The sequence below is a fragment of the Sorex fumeus genome, unplaced genomic scaffold, assembly GCF_029834395.1.
Source record: "Sorex fumeus unplaced genomic scaffold, SorFum_2.1 ptg000002l, whole genome shotgun sequence".
Classification (NCBI taxonomy): Eukaryota; Metazoa; Chordata; class Mammalia; order Eulipotyphla; family Soricidae; genus Sorex; species Sorex fumeus.
This window is the reverse complement of record NW_026606059.1, coordinates 46475577-46490042: the sequence shown is the minus strand read 5'-3', so window position 1 is coordinate 46490042 and position 14466 is coordinate 46475577.

The following is a 14466-nucleotide window of genomic DNA, read 5'->3' as shown; positions in this document are numbered from 1 at the left end:
GCCCTCCTATGAGATGGTCAGACTTCTTCCTCAAGACACTGAATGATTGGTTTGAGGCTCTTCGTGTTCCTAGAATGAGATGACGCCATTGGGCTACACTAGCACACTTCAGGGATGAACGGAGATTTTACTGGCACCCAGTCGAGCAAATTGGCGAGTAACGAGATTTCAAGTGATTTTTTTTTCTTGTTGGGTATTACCCTAGATTTGGGCGAGGCAATGAATTTCACAGTTTTCTTAATACTGCAAGTTTGTCAGCAGTGGCTGCAAATTGCAGACCACTTCACTGTAGAAATCAGATTCTGGAAGGGAGCATGGCCCCAGCCCCCAGATGGACGGAAGAAAAGAACAATGGCTTTGTTCATACCTCTGCCTGTCTGGATAGATACATCCAAAAGAAACTAAGTATTAGAGAGTTCAGATTTGAAGCCACCAAGAAGCTGTCTCCTTTTTTATATAGAGATAGCAGGACAAACACAAACAAAGGAGCAGGATTTCCTGTGAATGAATCCCTGCCCCTCGAAGACACCCCACCTCTCAGTATCTCAGGATCATGAAAGACAGTCTTAGCACTATCTCCTGGAGCGTGCCTGGAAATAAATAATACATGCACCTGCAACCAGGGCTTGAGTCAGGCATATGCTCTCCATCTGGCACACTCTGTGAGAAGGGTGACTGGGCCTGGAATTCCAAGTAACAATTGCATGGCCATTTCCAGCTGAAGGAAGGTGAGGAAAAGTTCACCACCAAAACCAAGTGTTTTATCCAGTGCCTTTATCAAAGGACTTTGAGAGTCAGGGCAACTCTGGAAATGTGCATGGCTGGAGAGCTCCAAATCTGTGGATGGCACTGCTCAAGTGTCTGACATGCTCCCATGGGGAGTATCTAGAGAAGAGTCTTCATGCCCTTATAAACAGTATTGAATTCTTCCGAGATCGAAGGAGATCTGGCACATTCAGCCTGGTATGTTAGTCGTAGATCAGTCTTGAATTTTTTATTTTATTTATTATTTTATTGCATTACAAAGCCATTCATGATTGGATTTCAGTCATAAAGTATTCCAACATCCATACCTCCACCAGTGTACATTTCCCAGCACCAGTGTCCCCAGGTTATCTCCCATCATGCCCTACTCCCCACCCCTGGCCAGTCTCTTTGACAGGCACTCTCTTCTCTCTCTCTCTCTCTCTCTCTCTCTCTCTCTCTCTCTCTCTCTCTCTGTATCTCTGTCTCTGTTTCTCTCTGTTTGTGTATCTCTGTATCTCTCTCTCTCTCTCTCTCTCTCTCTCTCTCTCTGTCTCTCATTTGGGGCATTGTGGTTTCAATATTGATACTGAAAGGTTATCAAGAATATCCCTTACCTACTTTTAACCCAAAAGGCAATAGTAGGGTTGTGACACAGTTTTGAATTTTTGAGCATGGATTCCATATGCATAGCTTCAAGCCAGGCCCTGGAGAACAGCCCTTCTGAGCATCTCTGGCTGCCTTGTTTTAATTCTCTGGACATCTTGGAGATGGGCAGTGATATTCCCCGTGTTCAGAACTGACAAGCCCTGGGATGAATACCCATGCATGTGGGGCACAGCTTTACCCTCTGGAGACATGGAAAATTAGGTCCACCCCTGGCATGGAGTAGCTCCTTGTTTTGGGGTCACAGCTAGCTTCTACAGAACATGCTTTGCAGAGAAGAACCACAGTAATCCAGAGAGCAGGAACTGTGACTTATGCTTATGTTTTCAATCACCAGAACTGCATGCCTGATCCCCAGCATGATCCCCAGCACATTTCAGTGTGATCCCCACAACTGCAAAGTATTTACTTATAAAAATTTAAATGAAAACCAGAGAAGAAGCTTTTTTAGTGGGGAAACACAGTAAATTCAGCTCCAGACAGGGCTTGTGCTGACATACTAATGAGGGTATCTTTAGCAATCATGTTGGTATGTTTGCAAGACTTTTTGCTTCAGTAGTTAAATAATAATTCCATGTCTGGCAAAATATCCAAATTCCTCTATCATTCTCAGGGATTCTCAAAATATCCTCTTTTCAACTCATATTCTCTTTCCCTGGTTTATGCTTTTATATAAAATTCAGCATGACAGATGTGTTCACCTTCATCCTGTTTTGGGTTCCTGAAACAGAGTGAGAAGTTTATTTGGGAAGTCATCCAGCGAGTGCTTGTTGTGAAACAGGGAAGTGAGGCGGGGAGGAAAGAGGATCAAAGGGGTCTGTAATTAGGCCCATTACCACTGTGGAAAAATGGGGTTCAGCATTATGAGAGAAGGCTGTGTGGATTGTGTCATCAAGTCGTCCTCACTAAAGAACAGGGAATATTGGGTATTTATCTACTACTCCTCTGACTGTTACTGGCCAGTTCTGGGAGGCCAGTGCATGCTACCTGAGTCCTGGCCAGAAATCAATACCCTGCTGCCAGCAGAGCAACACAGCATCTACACAAGTAACCTCTCGCAGGCCTAATGAGAGGGAGTGGGTCTTGAAGGTATCTGGACCCCAAATCACATATTCTCTCTTGTCATTCTCCCCCTCAGCCAGACCCGGTTATTTTTAATTTACTTAGCAACACACAAAAATGATGGTAAAAAGTTGGCAGAAGGGGCTGAAGTGAAAGCACAGTGGGTAGGGCGTTTGCCTTTCATGCAGCCGACGGGTTAGATTCTCTGAATCCCATATGGTCCCCTGGGGCACCGCCAGGAGTAATTCCAGAAGTAATTCCTGAGTGCATAAGCCAGGAGTCATCCCTGTGCATCACCAGGTGTGACCCAAAAAGGAAAAAAAAGTTCACAGAAGTTTTGAGGACAATGTGCACTGTGAATAACCTTATAGGGTAATACCATACCTGGCTGGCTGCACAGTGGACATTTTGCCTCTCGGGACTATCAGGTCATGCTTGGCAGCAGGGCAGCCACGCACCAGGCTCAGGCCCACTCAAAGCTCTCTCACTGCTCACTCCTTACATTTCTGATCAACAGTGATCTGTCACAACTGGAATTCTGCCTGAGGAAAGGACCATGGAGATATAAGCTGGTGGGAGTAAATAAGAAAAACTCCTAAGTGTGCCTTCTCAGTAGAGAATAAACTGGACCAGGCCACTGGGAGATAGGAGACCAGTGAAGTTTGTATAAATGTATACTTATGTGTGGATGTGTGTGTGTGTGTGTGTGTGTATTTGTGTGTGTGTGAGGACGTGCATGTTTTTGTGTTTATATGTATAGAAATAATAATAAAAAAGTAGTTGATTTACATTAAAGCATGCATTTTCTTGGCATGACTTTTCAGTTACTTAACATTCAGATCTTATTGTGAAGTTTAATATATTTTTAATATTTTTAATTTTTGGCATATGGGAATTGGGATATAAATGCTAGCTGTTATTGTAGTGATCACTGACATAATAAAGGCCATTGATATCATAATCACAGTATCCTTATCTTTCACTCTTTTAAAGATATTATATTTATTTGCACAATGACACAGCTCCTGGGGTCAGGCTATTTATCCAAATTTGGAGAGGAAGCACAGTGGCAGAGCTAGGTTTCAAGCCCAAGAGCTCCTATAGGTTCAGATTCCTAATCCCCGTCTCTTGCCCCCACCTCTGTCTTCCTTGTGGCACCATTATTTCCTAATGGGTTGTCTGGGCTTCAGGGCAGTGTGGACCACTTGTTCAGGCTGGGGAGGGAACAAGGGTCTACAGGGAGGGCATCTCAATTTGGGCAGCTATTCAGTGGTCTACCACAATCTCAAACAGACAGCAGGGCAGTCTTAAGCTTGATGATTTCTGGAAACCAGCCAGCCCTTCTCTCCAATGAGACACTCAATTTCTCACATGGAGTTTTCCACTGGATATTTCATGCTAAGTCGGGCTAGTCCTAATTATAATTGGTTCTGGCTAGTTGTCTATAGAACTATTAAATTCTTTATTTGCCCACGCTCTGGGGCTCTTTACATCCTTTGGGAAAGAATTCTCCATGTCCCAAAATGTGTCTTTCCTACTCCCTGCTATTATTATATATATTATATATATCATATAATATATATATATATATATATATATTGCCTCAACCACCTAATATGTCGTTTGCAGTTTCTTCCAATGGTCTTTAAAAATCACATTAGGCTGATCATTAATGTGCTGACCAAATGACTTTCTACCTCACATTTTCTTTCCCTTTTGATAGGCTTTCTTTAAGCTTGGGACTGCATACAGTTGATTCTGTGTAGTGATTATATGTTGCCAAATTAAGCTCTTCTTACAAAATTTCTCTCCAGTGGAAACTCTACTAAGATATCTGAATTTTAAAGAAATTATTATTTATTTTTGAATTATATTTTAGGTATTGTGATTTCCTAATGACAATGGAAGGGTTTCATGCGTAGAATATTCCAACACCACATTTCCACTAGAGTGTCACCATCCCTTGACTATTGTCCCACTGACACTCCCCATCTCCCCAGCTGATACAGTGATATGTTTCCTATTAAAGATCAGTTCTCAGTTTCTGCTTTATTGCATTTTCTATTTCTTCTTATTTCACATATGTGGAAGACTATTTTGTACCTATCCCTCTCCTTCTGAGAAATGTCATACTACAGATCCTAGTGATGAATACTGTGAAACAATAGCTTTAGAGAGAAATAGCTCCAGTTTGATTACATTAAGTGTCCTACTGAGATCATGTCAGAATGTCCAACGAACACTTGAATATAGGTGACATAGGGTAAGAGATCTTTGGTGTTATGAACAATTATATGGTATTTATATAGAGGTGACCTGGTAAGACATGGTTTATTGAAGCAGAAAGGACACTAGGAAGATTCAGCTTTCCCAACTCAAGCAGAAGAGCATGAACAAGGGAATGAGGTGGAGGGCAAAACAGCCAGTGACCTAAGAAGAAATTTGAAAAGCAATGTTACAGAAGATGCATGATGGAAACGACTCAAGAAAGAAGAAGTAGTCATATGGGTCAACAAATGAACACTGATGATCTTGCAGTGAGTAACCTTGTTGAGGTAATAAGAACAGGAACCTAATCGAAATGAACTGAGGAGAGAACATTTGGTGATCATGTCAGCTGGACATAAATGACAATTTCCTCAAAGGTCCTCTAGTGATGGAAGGTTAATGACTGGGGTGGAGCTATAAGTACTATATGGCCAAAGGAGAGTTTATTTACTTTAAATCAAATTATGGGAATAAGAGAACACTGATGACCCAGTAGAAAGGGAATGTCTGAGGTTATAGGAGGATACAGATACAATTTCTAAGAGGAAAAAGTCCTTGAGTACCTATGGATAGCTGAGATCTACAGATAAAGTTTATAGAAATGTGGTATTACCTATATGGGTCAGATATTCTTTTCAAAGATAAAAGAGGGATGTAGAGAGCATGGGATGGGAGATAGATTGTATGGGTGGAAAGAAAGATTAGTGATTTCTTTTATAACTCTTTATATTTTCAGTGATTATATGATACACAAGCAGAGTAATTTGATTAACAGGGTGGAACTGAGGATACAAGGTGGAATTTAAATAATAAAGAAGATATAGTCATTTTGGAAAGTGGAAAGAGTAATATAGTAACAGGACTGTTTACATGTTAGTTAAAAATGTGAAAGCCTTAAATTTAAATGCTTAAATTAAAAAAAAAATTCCAGTCAATAAGGGGCTGTGCTTTTTTTCTCCAATTAATACAAATTCTTGAGTGTACACCACTGCATGAATAAAGGAATGAATTAATCTTTGCCTAATTGGTAATGGTGGCAAGAGAGGAAACCAAAAGAACTAAGATGCAAAGATGAGTTTCTAGTAGTGCACCATGATCTCTGAGTTAGGAGCAAAGTAGTCATAATTTACAATGACAATTGTTAAAGGTTAATAAATTATTTAAGAATTGTTGCAGTGTGTGCACTAAATCAGGAACAGGGAATGAGTATGACTGCAGTATATTGCTGGGAGGATAGAGGAATAGAATATGAGACACAAAGTCAAAGTTGTAAGATGTATGGTACACACGGATATTTAGATCTATGTAAGTAATGGTGAAATAGAAGGAAAGGAAGACTAGGGCACAAGAAATAAATTTAACAACGAACAAATAGAATATTGGAGAATCAGCGAAGTCATGTGTTTACCTAGAGCAATATTCAACTACTTAGTTGGAAGCCAGAGTATGCCTATGCAACTCTTCTATCTGATTGCTTCTATATAATATCCTTTGCAATGAATCTGTTATCTAGTGAGTAAATGCATTTCCTGAGTTGCATGAGCCTTTTAACTAATTTAATCAAGTCTGAAGAAGGAAAAGGCTGCGGTAAATTACAATTTCTAGACAGCTGGACAAAGCATCAGTGACAGCCTAGATTTCTGCTAGCATCTGAGGTAGAGGAAAGTCTTGGAAGATAGCTCTAACACATGGAATCTGGTGCTATTGTAATAGAAATTGTTTTATAATTAAGTTAAATTCTTGGACACCTGTTAGCTTCAAAGGATTGTTTCTGATCAGTTTGATCTGGGCTCATTTTGGAACCAGGGAAGGGGAAACCCTACCAAACCTCATAAATAGAGGTCATACACTAGGCTGGGTGTTCGTCTTGCATGTGACCAAACTCTGTTTGATCCCCAGCTTTCTACATGGTCCCCTATGCCCAGGCAAGAGTGACCAATGAGCACAGAGAGAGAAGTCATCCCTGAGCACTTTCAGGTGTATTCTGAACCCTTTGCCCCCAAGTTTCTCTCAAACCTCATAAATAAAACAATTTTGTTTTCTCAAAGGAATACTGAGGTGCTAGTGGTAAAGGAAACAAAGGAGACCTCCAGATATCAATATACATGAAGATAGTAACAGAAACTGCTAGGCAGGTTATTAAGAAGAAGATTCAAGGCCATAAAAATTCACTGTGGTATATAGAACTAAGCATAGAGTAAGTGGATAACTTCTCTAATATCTTCCTGTTGTATTTTGAGTTCTGATTATGCATCACCATATAAGAATAGATAAATCTCTGACCTTTCCCTGCTCTGTGAACTCATAGGATGTTTATCTGAGGTCTCCATGGTAGAACTCAACAAAACTGGCCACAGTTTCTCCCCTTCCTTTAGGCATACCCCATACAACATGACTGACATCTCCTCTCAAACAGTGGAGGTAGTCTTATAGCCCACACCTTAAATTGAGTCTGGCCTAGTGACTTGCCTTGACTGGATTAATGTGGCAGATGAAATCATACATTTGTCCAATCATACATTGAACACTGTATAAGTTTATGTTATTTCTGACTTAGGAGACTGCTCAGCTGCTCTATAAACACAGCTGTAGCCTGGTGAAATAGAGACTACATAGTGAAGGGGTTGCTAGCTAACGGTCACCCAAAACCAGACTTCTCCCCAGTTGACACACTGGCAAATGTAGACTCAGAATTAAGTCCTGCCAATCCAATTCACAAAACAGCCCAGCTGATCCAGAATCACAAAAACTAAATACTTGACTGTGACTTTGAGACACTAAACCTTAGGGTGATTTGCTTTACAGCAATAACATTTTAAGTTAATCTTTTTTTTTTTAACGCAGGTAGTATGTTGTTTCAATTTTTGTTAAATGCCACTTTCTTCTTAGTCTTTGAATATGGTCAGCAAGTTTAACACTCTGCTCCTCACAATATGGAGCTAAAGAAACTTTCCTTTTATAACTATAATTTCAAAGATAGTTTTCTTAAACAATTTTTTTCTTGTTTCCTAGAGACCTGAATGTTTAACTATTGAAACTAATCATCAATCTTCCTTCCTTATTATTTTTATTGTTTTTTATGGAGGTGCTTGGGGGTGGTGATGAGAGTGGGATTCATCTTTAGTGCTTTATCTAATGAGCCTTTTGGAGTTGAATTGTGGAAAGACACAAACTGTGTACCCTTGAGCAGATCTGCCACTGAGATTTCCTTACCTGCAGACATCTCAGGAGTCAGAAAGATTAGAAGAAAATCAATGCTTAAGGTGTTAGCACAATTATCAGCAAATGAAAGGCCTCTATACATGATAATTTCTTCCTAATCATTACAATGCTTATGAATTCCCTACACTGCACCTACCAAGTGATTTGAGCTAATCCGTGAGGCCTACAGACCAATGAATTACGGCAAATGGATATTATGCATGTCACTTTCTTTTCCAAAAAACCTTTTTCTCCATGTAGCTATAGATACTTAATCTCCTTTTCTGTGGGCTCTTCCCATGTGTTCTGAAAGAACCAATGCACGTTCCCATGTATTCTGAGAGAACCAAAGCAGTTTGTTCCTTTCTACTACCACGTTTTTTGTCATGGGCATTTGCTATTAAAACTGACGAGGGCCCAGCATAAACTAGTAAAGCTTTTCAAGCTTTCTGTGATGAATGACAAATGAAACACATTACTGGAATCCCTTATAACCCATAGAGACAAGGTCTAGTTAAGTGTCCCATAGAACTCTTAAAAAAACAAAAAAGGAGGGGCTGGAGCAATAGCACAGTGGGTAGGGCATTTGCCATGCACAGGCTGACCTGGGTTCGATTCCCAGCATCCAATGTGGCCCCCCGAGCACCTCAGGAGTAATTCCTGAATGCATAAGCCAGGAGTAACCCCTGTGCATTGCCGGGTGTGATGCAAACAAACAAACAAACAAAAAGGAGGTATTCCTCCCTCCCCCGACTCCTTGTCCTTGACATTATTCTCTTTAAACTTTTTAAATTTACCTCCAGGAAAACCCTATACAGCAACTGAGAGGCATTTCCAGGACAGTTCAGTGTAAAGAAACACAGGTAGAGCAAGCACGGACAACACGTCTAGCTTCTCACATTGGGATATGATGGTGGACATGAAGGTGGTGGGAGTTTGTGTGTAAGGCCTGTTGCTCTTCTGCAGCCAAGGTAAAAATTGGTGCTACCAAGAGATCAGCAGCTTCATTTCCCCGAATCATAGGTCCCGGAAGACCAGACTGAGATCTGATATGAGTAAGAAAAACAGGTTCAGAGCGCTTTTTTTAGAGAGACTGTAGTCCCTGAAGCAATTCTTGAACATTTGGGACATTTAAGGAAGTTGTCACAATACCAGGGAAGACCAACTGCATAAGCTGAGTCCAAGACTATATTAGCAGACTCCGGCATATGGGAGAGTAGATAAACCGAAGTGGCAAGTTCCACATGCTGGGCAGAAATATAGTTAGTGTTTACTGTCCTAGTAAGGTTGGGTCTGGCAATCCCAACTTTCCCTGAGGCAGAGTCGTCAATGTAGTATACCAGAGCATCAGGAATGGGGAAGGAGAAAATGATGGCTCTGCCATTGTTAGGTCCTATGATGGTTGCTGGGGATTTTGAGATATATAAGATATCAAATAATTTGTATTTTAATTTACGATCATTATTTTAGAAAATGATCTATCAATGAGTTTCACTTTGAGTGACATTCCCTCATCATCAAGTAATCATAGGATGACCATGGATCTGTCTGTGCAGCAGTGATTAAGTACTAGCAAATGTGGTTTCAAATCTTAGTTTTGCAGTTTTTAACAGGTATGACTTCATAAACACTTCTTCCAGTATAGCACACCTCAGCCATTTTGCCTGAAAAAAAAAAATATGACCCATTTCATGAAAGTTAGCAGGAATGAGAACTATTCAACTGAGTAAATAGCATGAAGATGAGAAAGAGGGATATCTGTATGTCTAGCTCAACCTTAGTAGATGAGAAAACAGTCCCCAAGAAAGTCCCTGACTTATCTGAGGTTGCACAGATGTGTTGACAAGGCCAGGCCTCTTGGTTTTTGGATCAAGATTTTGTTCAAATGCTCTAATCATCATGAGTTTTAAATAAGTAGCAATTTTTAGTCAGTATATTCCATGATTTTCCAGATATTCCAGAGATTATCACAACAAGCTCCCGGGAGAGCACAAGGCAGAGTCTCCTACCCTGTGCCTGACTATCCTCGCCAGGGCCCAACAGCTGAAGACCTCCAGACCCCAGCCAAGGCCTTACTGGGGCCACTCTCCACACACTTGGATAAGCCTCAGGCATAACAGAACTGGCAGAGGAACCCAGGTGTGTGGGACCTGGGGCTGAGATCTCCAAGCCTGCACGGTTTGTGACTGGACCTGTCAGTAGCTAGACAGTTACACATTCACGGCCGCGCGACTATTTATTTACTTTTCTCTAAGTTTCCAGGGTACCTTAAATATCCAACCCTCACGGCAGAGCCTGGCAAGCTATCCGTGGTCTATGCCAAATAGACCAAATTGATATGCTAAATCCAGTAATAAATGGATCTCATTCCCCTAACCCTGAATATGCAGAGTCGAGAAGGATATGGAAGGAGAGGCTGATAAAATACCAAGGCAGAAATAGGCTGCCAAAACGCAGAAAAACAAAAATGATTGTCTGTACTTTTAATGCTCGTATGCTGACATCTGCTGCATCCATTGAAGATCTTATGGTACAAGCGTGAAAGATCAAGTATGACATCATTGGTCTGACCAAAACGAGAAGACATCAATCACATCATGCTGTTTTCGACACTGGAGAAGAACTGTTCCTTGGAACATGTGATAAAAGAGGCGTCGGTGGTGTTGGTATCCTTGTCAACACAAACTTAGTCACGAGCATTGATTCATTAGAATGCCTAACAACCCGAATCAGACTATTACACTTGAATAGATGTGGCTCACTACCGACAGTTTCTATCTTTGTTGTCTATGCACCAACATCCAGTTATGGTGAAAGAGAAACTGAGAAGTTCTACATGGAGCTGGAGAAGTTCTATAAAGAAGATCACACCTTCTACAAGATCATTGTCGGTGATTTTAATGCCAAGATAGGACCAAGAAGATCAGTCGATGAACTCCACATCAGGACCCATGGACTGGAATGGAACGAACAGGGTGACAGACTGTCTGAGTTCATCATGTCAACCAAAACCTTCCATGGTAACTCACAGTGCCAAAAGGCTGAATCTAAACGTTGGACATGGGAGTCTCCCGATGGACGGTTCCACAATGAAATAGACCGCATCATATTCAATCGGCGGTTTTGCCTAACTGATGTTGCTGTTGTCCCAAAATTCCAAATGGGATCAGACCACCGTCTTCTTCGTGCAAAATTCTACCTCACAGAACGAGGAGAAAAGAATGCAAGGTTTAAGAAGAGGACTCCCAGAATGACCACCAACTGGGAGCTCTTTGGCTCTTTTGCGGCAACACGGGAAGATGCCGTCATTGACAACATTGATGAGGAATACGATCGAATGATTCAGCACCTCCATGATTGTGCAAGGAATGCCAAGAGAGAGATAACCACAAAAAACCGCCTTTCTTCGAACACTCTTGAACTTATTCGCCAAAGTGGCTTGGCACATGCCTCAGGCAACCACAAGCAAACATCCGAACTGGAAAAACAGTGCAGAGAAGCCATCAAGGATGACCTCAAAAACAGGAGAGCAGCAGTACTGGTAGATGCGGCAGAAGCTGGGAAAAGCATTCGTAATGCCCGCCTGTCCTTCACCAACTACAAAACCAAGATGACTGCCCTCCGACATCATGATCTTCCAGAAGGGCAATGGAGAAGATTATTCATGACTTCTACTCAGATCTCTTTAATAACCATGTCCACTTGCCCACATACCACATACCACATGATGGATATGTCGTTCCCAATGTTCTCCCTTCCGAAATCCAACTTGCCATCTCGTCGGTAAAGAAACAAAGAGCACCTGGCCCAGACAAGATCAGACCTGAACACCTGAAGAACTTACCATCAGTACTCATCAATACATTGGCTTGGCTCTTCACATGCTACCTGTCTGAATGCAAGGTTCCATCCCAATGGAAAACCAGCAGGACTGTACTACTATCGCCCAATCTGCCTATTGTCTGTCTTCTACAAGCTGTTCACTCGAGTCATCCTGAATAGGATTAGCAGAACACTAGATGAAGGACAACCATGTGAACAAGCCGGATTCCAAAAAGGATTTAGTACCATCGACCATATCCACACGATTACTAAGCTCATTGAGGTTTCTCGGGAGTACAAGATGCCACTCTGTCTAACGTTCATTGATTTAAAGAAGGCCTTTGATTCTCTTGAGATGGAAGCGGTCATGGAAGCCCTAGCCAATCAGGGCGTACAAACTCAATACATCAGGATCCTCCGTGAGCTCTATTGTGTGAAATGCAGATAACTTACTTGCATTATCTCTCCAGTCTAGGAGTATTATTTAGAAAGTGAAAGACTGCATTAAACCAAGGGCTGTAGGGCTGTAGTGTGCTGAGATATTAGAGGACCAGAATGTACCCAGTTCTAGTCTTCTTCCAAGGAAAGAATTCTGTAGAAATATAGTTTGATCAGGGGAACTAACAGTTCAAGGACACTGTTTTGTTTGCCCCTACATCTTTAAAATTGTATAATAATGCTTGGATGCTTAATTCATATAAAGTTATGAGATTTTTGAAGAATTAGTGAATGAATGTATAAACAAATGAGGAATTTGTTTTGACTAGTCAAGTAACCTTGCTTAGTGAGCCTGGTTGAAGGGAAGGGGCTTACCAGATGTGAATGCATGTCATGTGCAGTGGGGAGAAAGCACATGCTGATTTTTGAATGAATAGATGCTAGGATCAGACAAGCCAGACATTGATTCCAGTCATGCTATGTTAAGGTTGCTGAGTCTGATCTTGTCATAACCAATTCATGGAAATGCAGAGCATCAGTTCCATTCTTTACATTGAAAAGAACACAATGCCAACCAATTAATCATCAATTCCTTCATTATAAGGCATATAAAACCCAACCTAGAATGACTTAGGCAAACGGAAGATAAATTGGCTCCTGTAACTGAAATAGTTATGAATGGTTAAGTCCAGGGGCACAAAGAAGTTGCAAGATCAGCTCTCCTCCTCTCTGGCCTTTACTCTTCTCCAGGCTTGTTTTATTCTCATGAGAAACACGGTAGCAAGGGAGAATTCCACCTCCTCCATTAAGAGGACTTCCTCACACATTCTGAAAGTTCAGACACGAACTACAAAGAAATCATTAAATTACACACTGGGTGAGGTACTCTCACACATGCCAAATCCTTAGTGTTTCATTCTTCTTAATAAATGTGATACCTGTAAAGAAACTTCATCTATGAATGGGTGCATGAATGGGTGCATAAAATGACCTCTTTCAAGGGTGTATAACCAGACAGCATCTCAAGCAGTGATGCTCCAAGGAGTGAGGCAGGCCATTTTCCTCTTCTTCAGTGCTCTGAGACCTCTTCTCCCCTGCTAACTTAAAGGTGATCATTGAGGAGATTTATATTATTCATTTCATTTATTTTGTCTTTAGTTTGTTAGTAAAAGGAACCCAAAGATCTCTCCTATTTCCTTCCTGTAATCAATTCTTGGAAAGGAAAAATTTTATTGCTAAATCTTGTTTCTGAGTCATATTTTCTTTATCAGAAAATTCTTTCAAAATTCCAGGTCACCACCCATCTTCTGAGGTTCAACTCTTTAAGAAATGAGATCTGCTCTCTTTCCTTTCACTCAAACACAGTTATTATGCTTATTTTCATTGCCCTGAGTCAGATCCTGTGCACATCCTGAAACTAATCTCTTGGATTGGTGGGAATATTTTTTGCCTGGACCACATTTTCTTCTAACATGGGGTCAGCCACATCATATGAAATGAATCAAGAGGTAGAATGCAGTGATCTCCCAAAAGCAAGTACTAATGCTTAGTAAGGGATTGGATCCAGGTTGAACTCAAATTCCTAATACATATTACTAAGTGTGAATCATGTGACTATGGAATTAACATAAAATATGAAAAGGTTCTCTCATATGTCTTGTTCTCAATAGGTTGATTGATTTTTGTTGTGCATGTACAACAGAATCATTCTTCTAAGATATCTGTAACAAGCATGGTTGTAGATGGTGTAATGTCATAGAATAAATCATGAATACTGACAGTTGTCTGAATGAATATTGAAGTTGCAGAGTACAAAATCAACACACAAATGCATGAGTTCTTTCTAAAAATGCTTTAATGAAATAGAATTTATCTACAAAATTTTCATATGCATATTTTGGTGAGTTTGGTTGTATTGTACACTTGAGTATGATTCACCACAATCAAGTTACTAAATGTTCATTGCTTTCATAGATATATTTCTGTTTTTCTGTGTGTGTGTGTGTGTGTGTGTGTGTGTGTGTGTTTGGGTGATATAGTTGTAACAGTGAGCATAAGATTTATTATCTTAAAATATTTTTCAACTTTAGAAAATGGGGGGGGTGGCACTACAACAATACTAATGTCTTACTCCTGGCTCAGTGCTCAGTGCTAATTCCTAAAAGTGCTCAGGGTAACCACATATAGTCTGGGGATAGAGCAGAGGTTAACCACATACAAGCCAAATGTCTCACAACCTGTACTTTCTCTCCGCCTCATAGCCTT